Raw genomic sequence first — 8,822 nt, forward strand, 5'->3', positions numbered from 1 at the left:
GTGTCAAAGCCATGGACAGTCTCCAAAGTGAGAGCAGTGTTTGACGGGGGAGAATATGCTTTGGAAAATTGACTTGATCCTTGTTTGGAAGCAGCACTGAGAAGCACACGGAGCCCTCCACAGACACACACATGCTGCCTTGAGGATCTCTGCACAAAGCAAAGCGCTGGAAACATGTTGTCATCCACCTCCTCCCTCTCATTCCTGGCAATTGAGTAAATATCCAAGGAGCTGCTTGTATCCAAGCGCAGGAAAGCAGCCACCCAGCCCGGCACCACGGCAGGGACCCCTGTGGTGCTTGGTCCCACTGGAGTCAGGGGGTTCCATCTCCTGCTTCCCGCCAAGGGCACCTTGGCAGTGCCCCCCTTGTCTGCTGGAGAGGGGCTGGACTAGGGGAGGGTGCCATGGGCGAGCTCCACACTTCTCTGGATCATTCACCACTTGCCAGGAGTGCTGGTTTCTTCTCTCCCATAGCCAACACCGAGAGCCAAGGACTAGACATGGCACAGCTCGTGTTGTTTTAGCATCCCTCTTCTTAAAAAAAGTAATTAAAAAAAAATAAAAAAAAAAAAAGAGAAAAATCTGGACAACTTCCCAGATTGTACATCTGTCCGTATAATTTACACCACGAGGATGAGGAAGTGAGGAGGGCTGTAAACTCTTTCCATCTGTGCAATGTGTGTGATGATTTTTCCATTCCTTCCTCTCCTCCCCCACCGAAGCCCCAGGCTGGAGTGGCTTTGCCAGCAGCGGGCAGCCCCGAGTGCCAGGGCCGGCTCTGTGCCGTGGGTCTGGCTGCCAGACCTGGGCCCCCCTCGCCCCTGCCCTGGCTCCTCCCGTGCCATGGGAGCACCCAGCCACCTGCCAGGAAATGGCACTCAGTGAACATTTTCCTTTAGAACTATTTTGACTGAAAAGGGTGGGGGCTTTTTTTTGACAATTGGGTTCACAGAATCATGGAATCATTAAGTCTGGAAAGGACTTTCAAGAGCTTCAAGCCCAACCTTCAAGTGAGTACCCCCGTGCCTACTAAACCATACCCCAAAGTGCCTGTCCACTCATTTTTTGAACATTTCCAGGGATGGTAACTCCGTCCCTTCCCTGAGCAGCCTGCTCCAATGCTTGACCGCTCTTTCAGTAAAGGAATTTTTCTAATAGCAAATTGACTTCCCTTTGAAAAACTCCAGCTCCTGGTTGGACCTCAGGTGGGTCATCATCAGGAAGCCTCATCGGTCCACTGAGGCTGGGAAACGACTGCGACGGCTCCTGAGCCTGGTTTTCCGACTGCTCGCTGGTACAAAGGTTTTTGTTCTTATATGGGCTGGATTTCTCGGGGGAAATCCCTGTGCTCCTGGCAGGGGAACGTGGTTCATCGGCCTCGGTGCTGCTCAGCTGCAGCTCTGCAGCTCCATCAGCAAGAGATGAATGAAGGAGCGGGGTGGTGCCACCTCCCAGCGCCCACTCTCTCCCTGGCACACCAACAGCCGCTGTTGAATTTCTTTCACATTTCTGGTGAATCACTCCCGGGCGTGTGGGTGGGCACCAAGGGTTTCTCTGGAGCCCTGGCACCACAGTCCCACTGAGCATGGCCCCGAGCCCCAGCCTGTGCTGGGACACCCTGGCACCACCAGCACTCACAGGACCCCCCTGACACCACTGACTTGGGGCATGATGAGGGGGTGGCAGGCTGTCTTGGGGTGGCCCTGTCCCTGCGCCTTGTCCCCATCCCACTGCCCAGCACAGGCGATCCGTGGGCTGCCAGAACAGCTGCGCAAACAACCGCCGGTGATGCCATCTGTGCCTTTCCCTGGGCACTGCGTCCCTGCGCGGGGACCTTTTCCAGGAGGAGCAGAAAGAGGGCTCTGTTCCTGGTTCCAGGAAAAGGCTGGTGCCTTCCATCTCGGGACGACGGCTCCCTGGCACCGTGTCCCCGGGCTGAAGCCCTGTGCAGGGAGCAGACAAACGATATTTATCCTTCCAGGTGCTCTCCAGCGAGCCCTCCCTAACCCCTTCCCCTCCGGTGGCTCCCGATCCGCAGGCAGGGGTTGCCCCACGCCTCTCACTGGCAGCAGAGCAGCACCGACGGGGTTAACAAACATTAATAAACTTTCTGGGTAGGCACCAGGCAGGCGCTTCCTCCGGCTTGACATTCAATTCCGATTGGTGTGACTCATTAGCTATTTATTTATTTAAAGCCACGGAGCTATTTGCAATATTTTTAAGCAGCAAACACAGTGTGTGGGCAGGGAGCTGTTCTGCCTAAATGTTCGGCTCGGTGACACTGATGATAACTTATCAGAATAAATAAGGAATCTTCCAATCATGGGCTTTTCACCGAGGGAGTGTTTAGTGTGAGCTGCAGCAGAAAGTCATAATGTTTCCTTCTCAGAAACTTTTTACCAGTCTGCGTGTTACATCCAGGTTATATCCTGTGTGGGCAGCTGCCTGCGTGCTCTCAAGCCCCAATTAAAAATGGAATACATCATCCCTCTGCTCCTCTCCCCAAACCCTCACAGCTCCACCAGGTCCCTCCTGGAGCAGCTGCTTCGGGGGGGCTGGGCTGGGAATAGGCACAGGAAGGGTTTGGGCAGTGCTGGGTTGGTGAGGGGGGTGCAGGGAGCTCACATGGTCATGCTTCGAGAACAAACTTTTGGCTAATTATAATTTGGATATTTCCTCCTGTTTTCCTGCCAGCAGCAATCTCCCGAGCTCCCATCCCAACCCGGTGGGCCTGGGGGTGTGCAGAGGCTCAGATCAGGAACCTGAAAAATCAAACACTTCACATCCCCCTATGTTTTCAAGTTATCTCATTTTTATGTAACCCAGTTTGGTACAAATCCAGGAAAAATTTTTGTTGCCATTATTTCCAGGGAAAATGGGGCTTTTCTGCCATTTTGAAGTTTAAAATTTCACTTCCTTAAAACAGGAGCCTCTTGAAATCCTGAGAGATGATGACCTTCTCCATGCACCGAAGCCCCAGCAGCCGTTTAGTTTGTGAAATCTTCCGGAGCATTCCTTCAGAGCACCGGCGGTGGGAAATGTCCTTCCTGCTGGGCAGTGGTGTCCGGCCGAGCACAGCAGCCCCGAGGGCTGGCTGGGCTGCAGTGACCGGTGCCCTGGTGGTGCAGGGGGTGCCCGTGGCCCTGGCACACTGCGGGCGCCACTGGTGCCGTGCCTGCTCCCGGGGCAGCTCCGTCGGAGAGGACGGCAGGTCCCGAAGTGTCCCGCATGGATTCTTAGCAATCCGTTTTATTTTTCACTCCATTTCTCCACCTTCTCAGGACTTCCCCCATGGCCACGCTCCTCCTTGCCACATTCCGTTCCGGAGGTAGGGCAGGACGCAGGCTCAGCCCGGCGGACGTGTCCTTGTCCTTGTCCCTGTGCCGTGAGCATCGCCGTGAGTGCAGGGTCCCTCCCGCAGAGCCGGGGCAGGAGTAACCCCTCTGCTGGCTGCCTTCAAAACCGGCTGCATTATTTTGGAGGCAGTTCTGGGGGGTTTAACACACCCTGACTGCTGCATTGTTTGCATTCTTCTCTTTTTCTCCTCGCACACATTTCCCTCGCTGCTGAGCAGAGCCGCTGGAGCTGCGTGTGCAGCTGGGGCTGGACCAAGGCAGGGGCTGAGCGCAGGAGCTGTGGGGGCAGTGCTGGAGCTGGGAACAGGCTGGTGGGGGGATTGTCATGAAGTTCGTAGTGAACTCTGCCCACTACCCCCATAATTCCAGTGGGGCCCTGGCACAGGGTGCCCAGAGAAGCTGTGGCTGCCCCATCCCTGGAGCGTCCAAGGCCAGGCTGGATGAGGCTTGGAACAACGTGGGATAGTGGAAGGTGTCCCTGCCCATGGCAAAGGGTGGGATGGGATGATCTTCAAAGTCCCTTCCAACCCAATCCAGTCTGGTATTCTCTGATTCTCTGATAACCATCCCAAAAACTCCCTCCTGCCTCAGTGCTTGGTACAAAACTCAACTCTTTTTATCTTCAAACTATGATTATCAAAAAGAAGGGGCTGGATGCCTGGCAGAGAGACTCCCTTTGTGAGCTCCTGCCTGCTGCACCAGTCACATCACGTTATGCTGTGCTTTCAAACACACCGTGACACGACTGATGCAATGTGTGACGGGAGGGGGATCCGCCAGCAAACGTGAGGAACCCGATTTTTCAAGGAGCATTTTTACAGAAACAACCACGATGCCCTTTTAACTTGTATTTGTGGATTGCTAAATAAGGCCTGCCCACATTTTAGCAAGTCCTGGAATCAGCTGGTTGCAGTACCTGGAGGGGAATGAGCCATAGAGGCAGAGGAGGAGGGGAAGTGCCAGAGCAGGTGGGGGTGAGTCAGTGTCCCTGCAGTGCCCACAGTGGGCACCCAGGGTTGGCATTTTCACAGAAACCCAGAATCATTTGGGTCAGGAAAGCCCTTCAAGAGCATCGAGTCCAAGCTGTGACCAATCCCCACCTTGTCCCCAGCCCAGAGCACTGAGTGCCACATCCAGGCATCCTTTGGACACCTCCAGGGATGAGGACTCCAACCTCCCTGGGCAGCCCCTGCCAAGGCCTGAGCACCCTTTCCATGAGGAAATTCCTCCTGATGCCCAACCTGACCCTCCCCTGGCACAGCTTGAGTCCATTTCCTCTCCTCCTGTCCCTGTTCCCTGGGAGCAGAGCCCGACCCCCCCGGCTGCCCCCTCCTGTCAGGGAGTTGTGCAGAGCCACAAGGTTCCCCCTGAGCCTCCTTTGCTCCAGGCTGAGCCCCTTTCCCAGCTCCCTCAGCCACTTCTCATATTACTCACATTTGGGCTTTTGGGTTGAGCATAAACTCCTGGAAAAGCAGTTCCTGGTGGGATTCTGGGGTTCTGGTGCTGGCTCAGACACCTCTTGCTGTGACTTGCAAGCACAGTGTCCCCCAGCAGCCACCAGCCAGGGTCCCACCATGGCTGAGGACAGGAGAACCCCCTTGGCTGGGGCTTCTGCAGCTCTTTGCACCACTTGCTCTCGCCCCCGCCTCTTCCTCTTGATTAGCAGCTAAAAATCACGGCAGTGTCTGGTAGGACAAAGCCTGTGACAGCAAAGGGAATATTAGGGTCAAGCTTTATTAAGAAAGAAGCTATTGAAATGACATCCTCCAACATATTGCTATTAGGGCCTTGAAGAGTCTTTGCCTCATTAATGTAAAAGGGAGGTGGCAATCTTCCTGATCAACAGTGGCAATTTATTCTAAAGTGTCCATTTTCTGGATGTCAGAGGAAGACTTTTATTTATAATCTTATTTTCAATTTCCACAAAGAACACTTCACTCACGCTCTGGGCAGGTTTTTTTTTTTTGCAGACAATAACGATTATAAAACGGTGCTCTGCCCCCACCCCAACCCCCCCCCCCCCCTCCCCAAAATCCCCCTTGTAGTAGTGTTGACATATGGAAATGAATCAAAATGTAATAGGCATAATTACCAGCATTGTGTGCAGGCTGCAATTAGTGTCTCTTCAAAGCAGACTTGTAATCAAAAGACACCAATAGACAAGGGGAAGGACCGGGCGGCCGCTCCCGGGATGAGCTGGGGCTGGGAGGAAGTTTCCCACTCTGGGAGTGCAGTGGGTCCCTGTCCAGGGTCAGGGTGGCTTTCTGATGGGTCAGTGGCCCCAGGAGCCACCAGCCACCCCTGACACCCCCTCAGGTGTCAGAGCAGGCTGGGGTGTCCGGGGAAGCTGCGACAGCCCTGTCCCTGGCCAGGTTGGACGGGGTTTGGAACAGCCTGGTGTAGTGGAAGGTGTCCCTGCCCGTGGCAGGGGGTGGAACGAGATGAGATTTAAGGTCCCTTCTGACCCAAATAGTTCGATGATTTTCAAAATTTGTTTGATGAGTCAAAAGAAAATATGGAAATAGTATTCAAAAAGAAATAGATGCTTTCTGCACCAGCAGTTGCTCTGCTCGCCTCAGAACTGGCTTGTAAGAACTTTCGATTTCACCAATGGTGAAAAATTATTTAATTTTCGTGTGTTTTGTGAACTGGAGAATGTTTCTTTCATTCAGCTCTGAACATGAGACACAATCTGGATGTGAGGAAACCCCATTACCTGTATCCCTCCAAACCCCAGTTAAGGTGTAGGGTCCAAGCACAGCAGGTTGACAGCTTTGCAATTCAATTTTTACCTGTCAGAAATGTATCAAGCTGAAACTATTTTTGCAGGAACATTTCTATGTTAATAAGTTTTTGCTTTGAAATAACACCCCCCCACACACCTTTTAATAAGGTTAAAGCATTATCTGGGGCCTCATTGGAAGGGGCTGCTGGGGTTTCATTTTCAAATTCATCTTGTTCCTTAATAGTTTCTCAAAATCAAAGTCAGAATGAAATATTTTATGGCCATTATTCAGCCAACTGCTTTTATTGACCCAAACACACACTCTTTTTTTTTTTTTTTTCCCAGGGAGGTGTTGAGAGGAATTGTTCACATCTGGAGTACAAGAAAAGTCTGGGATTTCCTTTGGAATTCCCTGGTTCTGCCAGGAGCCATCCCACAGCAGCCACCCCTCGAGGCTGTGACAGATTCCCGTGGGACGTGCCGGTGGTGACACCATCGGGTCCTGGGAGCACACGAGGGCCAGGACCTCAGTCTGAGCAAACTCTTTGGGAGTTGTTGCTGCTCCAGCTGGAGTTCTGATGGGATGCCAGGGCAGGACCAGCACCTGCAAAGGGTCCAGGAGGAGGGCAGGTGGCACCTGGCACCTCCCAGCACCCGCCGTGCCCCGGCCATGCAGCAGCCACTGCTGGTGGGTGCAGGGGCCGATTTTGGGGTGCAGGGTGACACCAGCCCTGCCTGGTCCTGCTGCCACCCTTGGGGTGCTCAGTGCAGAGCTCACCCACCAGCACCAGCACCCTGAGGAGGAGGAGGTGGGGGACACTGGGGCCAGGTGCTGCTTTGCTGGTGCTGCAGCCTCTCCAGGGAAGGCTGCTCCAAGAGGAGCAGCTTCTCCCAAGTCAGAGGAGAGATGCTGGTGTCAGCCAGGGAAGGATCAGGCCTCTCACCAGCGGGTCTGTGTAGGAGGACTTATATTTGTTTGCAGGAGCCAGATGGTTAAAGAAGAGAGTGACATAATTTCAAGAGCTGGAGCCATGAAGAAGGGGGGAGAGAAAGTCATGGGGGGAAGGGAGACCCGAGGGGCTCCCCACCTTTGGGGTGTGCTGACACTTCAGCTCTGCTTCCTGCAGGGATCCATCCCGGGGTGCTTTGGGACATCACTCCCACATTTAGACATCTTTCCTCCTTGCCTTTGGATACACAGGGAAGCTGAACTGCGAGTGGTACTAATGCTGGAGAAGTTATGAGGGCAGAAGTGGTGGGCACGACCTTGTCATCATCATGAAGTTCGCGATCTTAAGTAGCTCTCCATTTATTAATGGAGGAGCCATTTATTAACCTGCTCAATTCAGTTGTGCCGGCATAAATTTGAAATAACCCCGTGGAGTGTGGATTTATACTGGCACAACTGAGGGAGAGCCTGGCTGGCAGCTCTGTCCATGGCTGGGGAGGTGGCAGGACAGGAGGGCTCACAGGACAGGTTGTCCTCCACTCTTGTGGGGGCCGGGGAGGGGGGAAGGAGCTTCAGATCTCAATAGCAAAATTAAGCTTAAAAGAGCAGCTCAGTTCCCACAAACCCAAATATCCAGGAACAGGAATGGTTCTTGTGTAGCATGTTTGTGCCAGGGCCGGAGCTTGGCTCATCCTCAGCCAAGGGCAAGGATGAGACAGAAGGGATTTGAGGGCATTGGCATTGCTCATCCCAGTCTTGGTGGGGAGAGATGGTCCCTCGGAATCCCCCTTTCCTGGCTGGAGCCACCTGGCACCCACAGTGTTGTCAGCACTGGGAACCCCACTGGAACAGCCAAGCTCTGGGTGCTGGCCCTGGAGCAGGGAAAAATAAACCACCAGCTACACAAACCCCCGTAATTCCCCCCCCGACAGTGTCTTGGATCTCCTTCCTCATGCAAGGAGGTGGATTCCAACCAGCAGAACATACCTGTCATGTTTTATTGTCTCGTTCCCTGTGTTTGGTACAGGCTGCCGAGCAAAGGCGACGCCGAGGATGCTGCAGAGGAAGGAAAAATTTCCTCTGAAATTTTAACTGCTCCTTTAGGGCTTTGAAGGAGCTGAGGAGGAGACATGAATCTGAATTTAGAATTACATTTTAAGCCTTCATGTAGCCTTTTCAAATATCAGAAGGAGCAAGGGTCTGCTATCCTACCATCGGAACCGGGCACAACCTCCTCTTCAAGTGCGTACAAACCCCACCCCGTGACTCGTGGCTTCCCGCTGCCTGCCCTTATCTTCCCTTATCTGCTGCTGTGCGGAGGCTGCTCCATCTCCGCGGGCCGTGGCTCCTTTCACAGCCTCCGGAGCGGCGCTCGCTATTCCCGTCACGCACGGGGCTCCCGGCCCCGCTCTTATCGGCAGCCGCACATGGAGCGCCGGGGGATGCCCCGCTGCCGCTGCGCCTCCGCCAGAGCCATCCCCGGCACCGCGCACGGGGCAAGCCGCGACCTGCAGCTGCTGCTTCCTCCCCTTCCTGAGAGAGAGGGATCGCAGCAGGCTGCAGCTGAAAAGAGCCCGGCAAATCCTGCGGGAAAACGTCTTTGAAGATGTTGTATAGAGCCAGTGGAAGACTTTGTGCGGGGGGCGTTTTTTGTGCAGGTTCCGGGAAAGCCGAGGTGCCCGCGGGAGGAGTGAACTCCAGCAAAAACTCCAGCGCTCCCTGAGTGCCAGGACCCCACAGCTCTGCTCAGCATGTGGTGCCACCATTGCCACCGGGGCCCTGAGTGCCGGGA

The 8,822-nt window shown here is 54.1% G+C and overlaps 1 long non-coding RNA gene across 1 annotated transcript; it reads right to left on the bottom strand.

The window, feature by feature from the left end:
• Window positions 1-2,818: 2,818 nt before the first annotated feature.
• On the bottom strand, window positions 2,819-8,366 carry LOC125335432. Its single transcript, XR_007207456.1, has 5 exons — window positions 8,243-8,366; window positions 8,018-8,147; window positions 6,073-6,148; window positions 4,791-5,056; window positions 2,819-3,653 (listed from the first exon to the last, which is right to left on the bottom strand). It is a non-coding gene; the product is annotated as an uncharacterized LOC125335432 (long non-coding RNA).
• Window positions 8,367-8,822: the final 456 nt, after the last annotated feature.

This window comes from Corvus hawaiiensis, chromosome 18, assembly GCF_020740725.1.
Source record: "Corvus hawaiiensis isolate bCorHaw1 chromosome 18, bCorHaw1.pri.cur, whole genome shotgun sequence".
NCBI classification, from domain to species: Eukaryota; Metazoa; Chordata; class Aves; order Passeriformes; family Corvidae; genus Corvus; species Corvus hawaiiensis.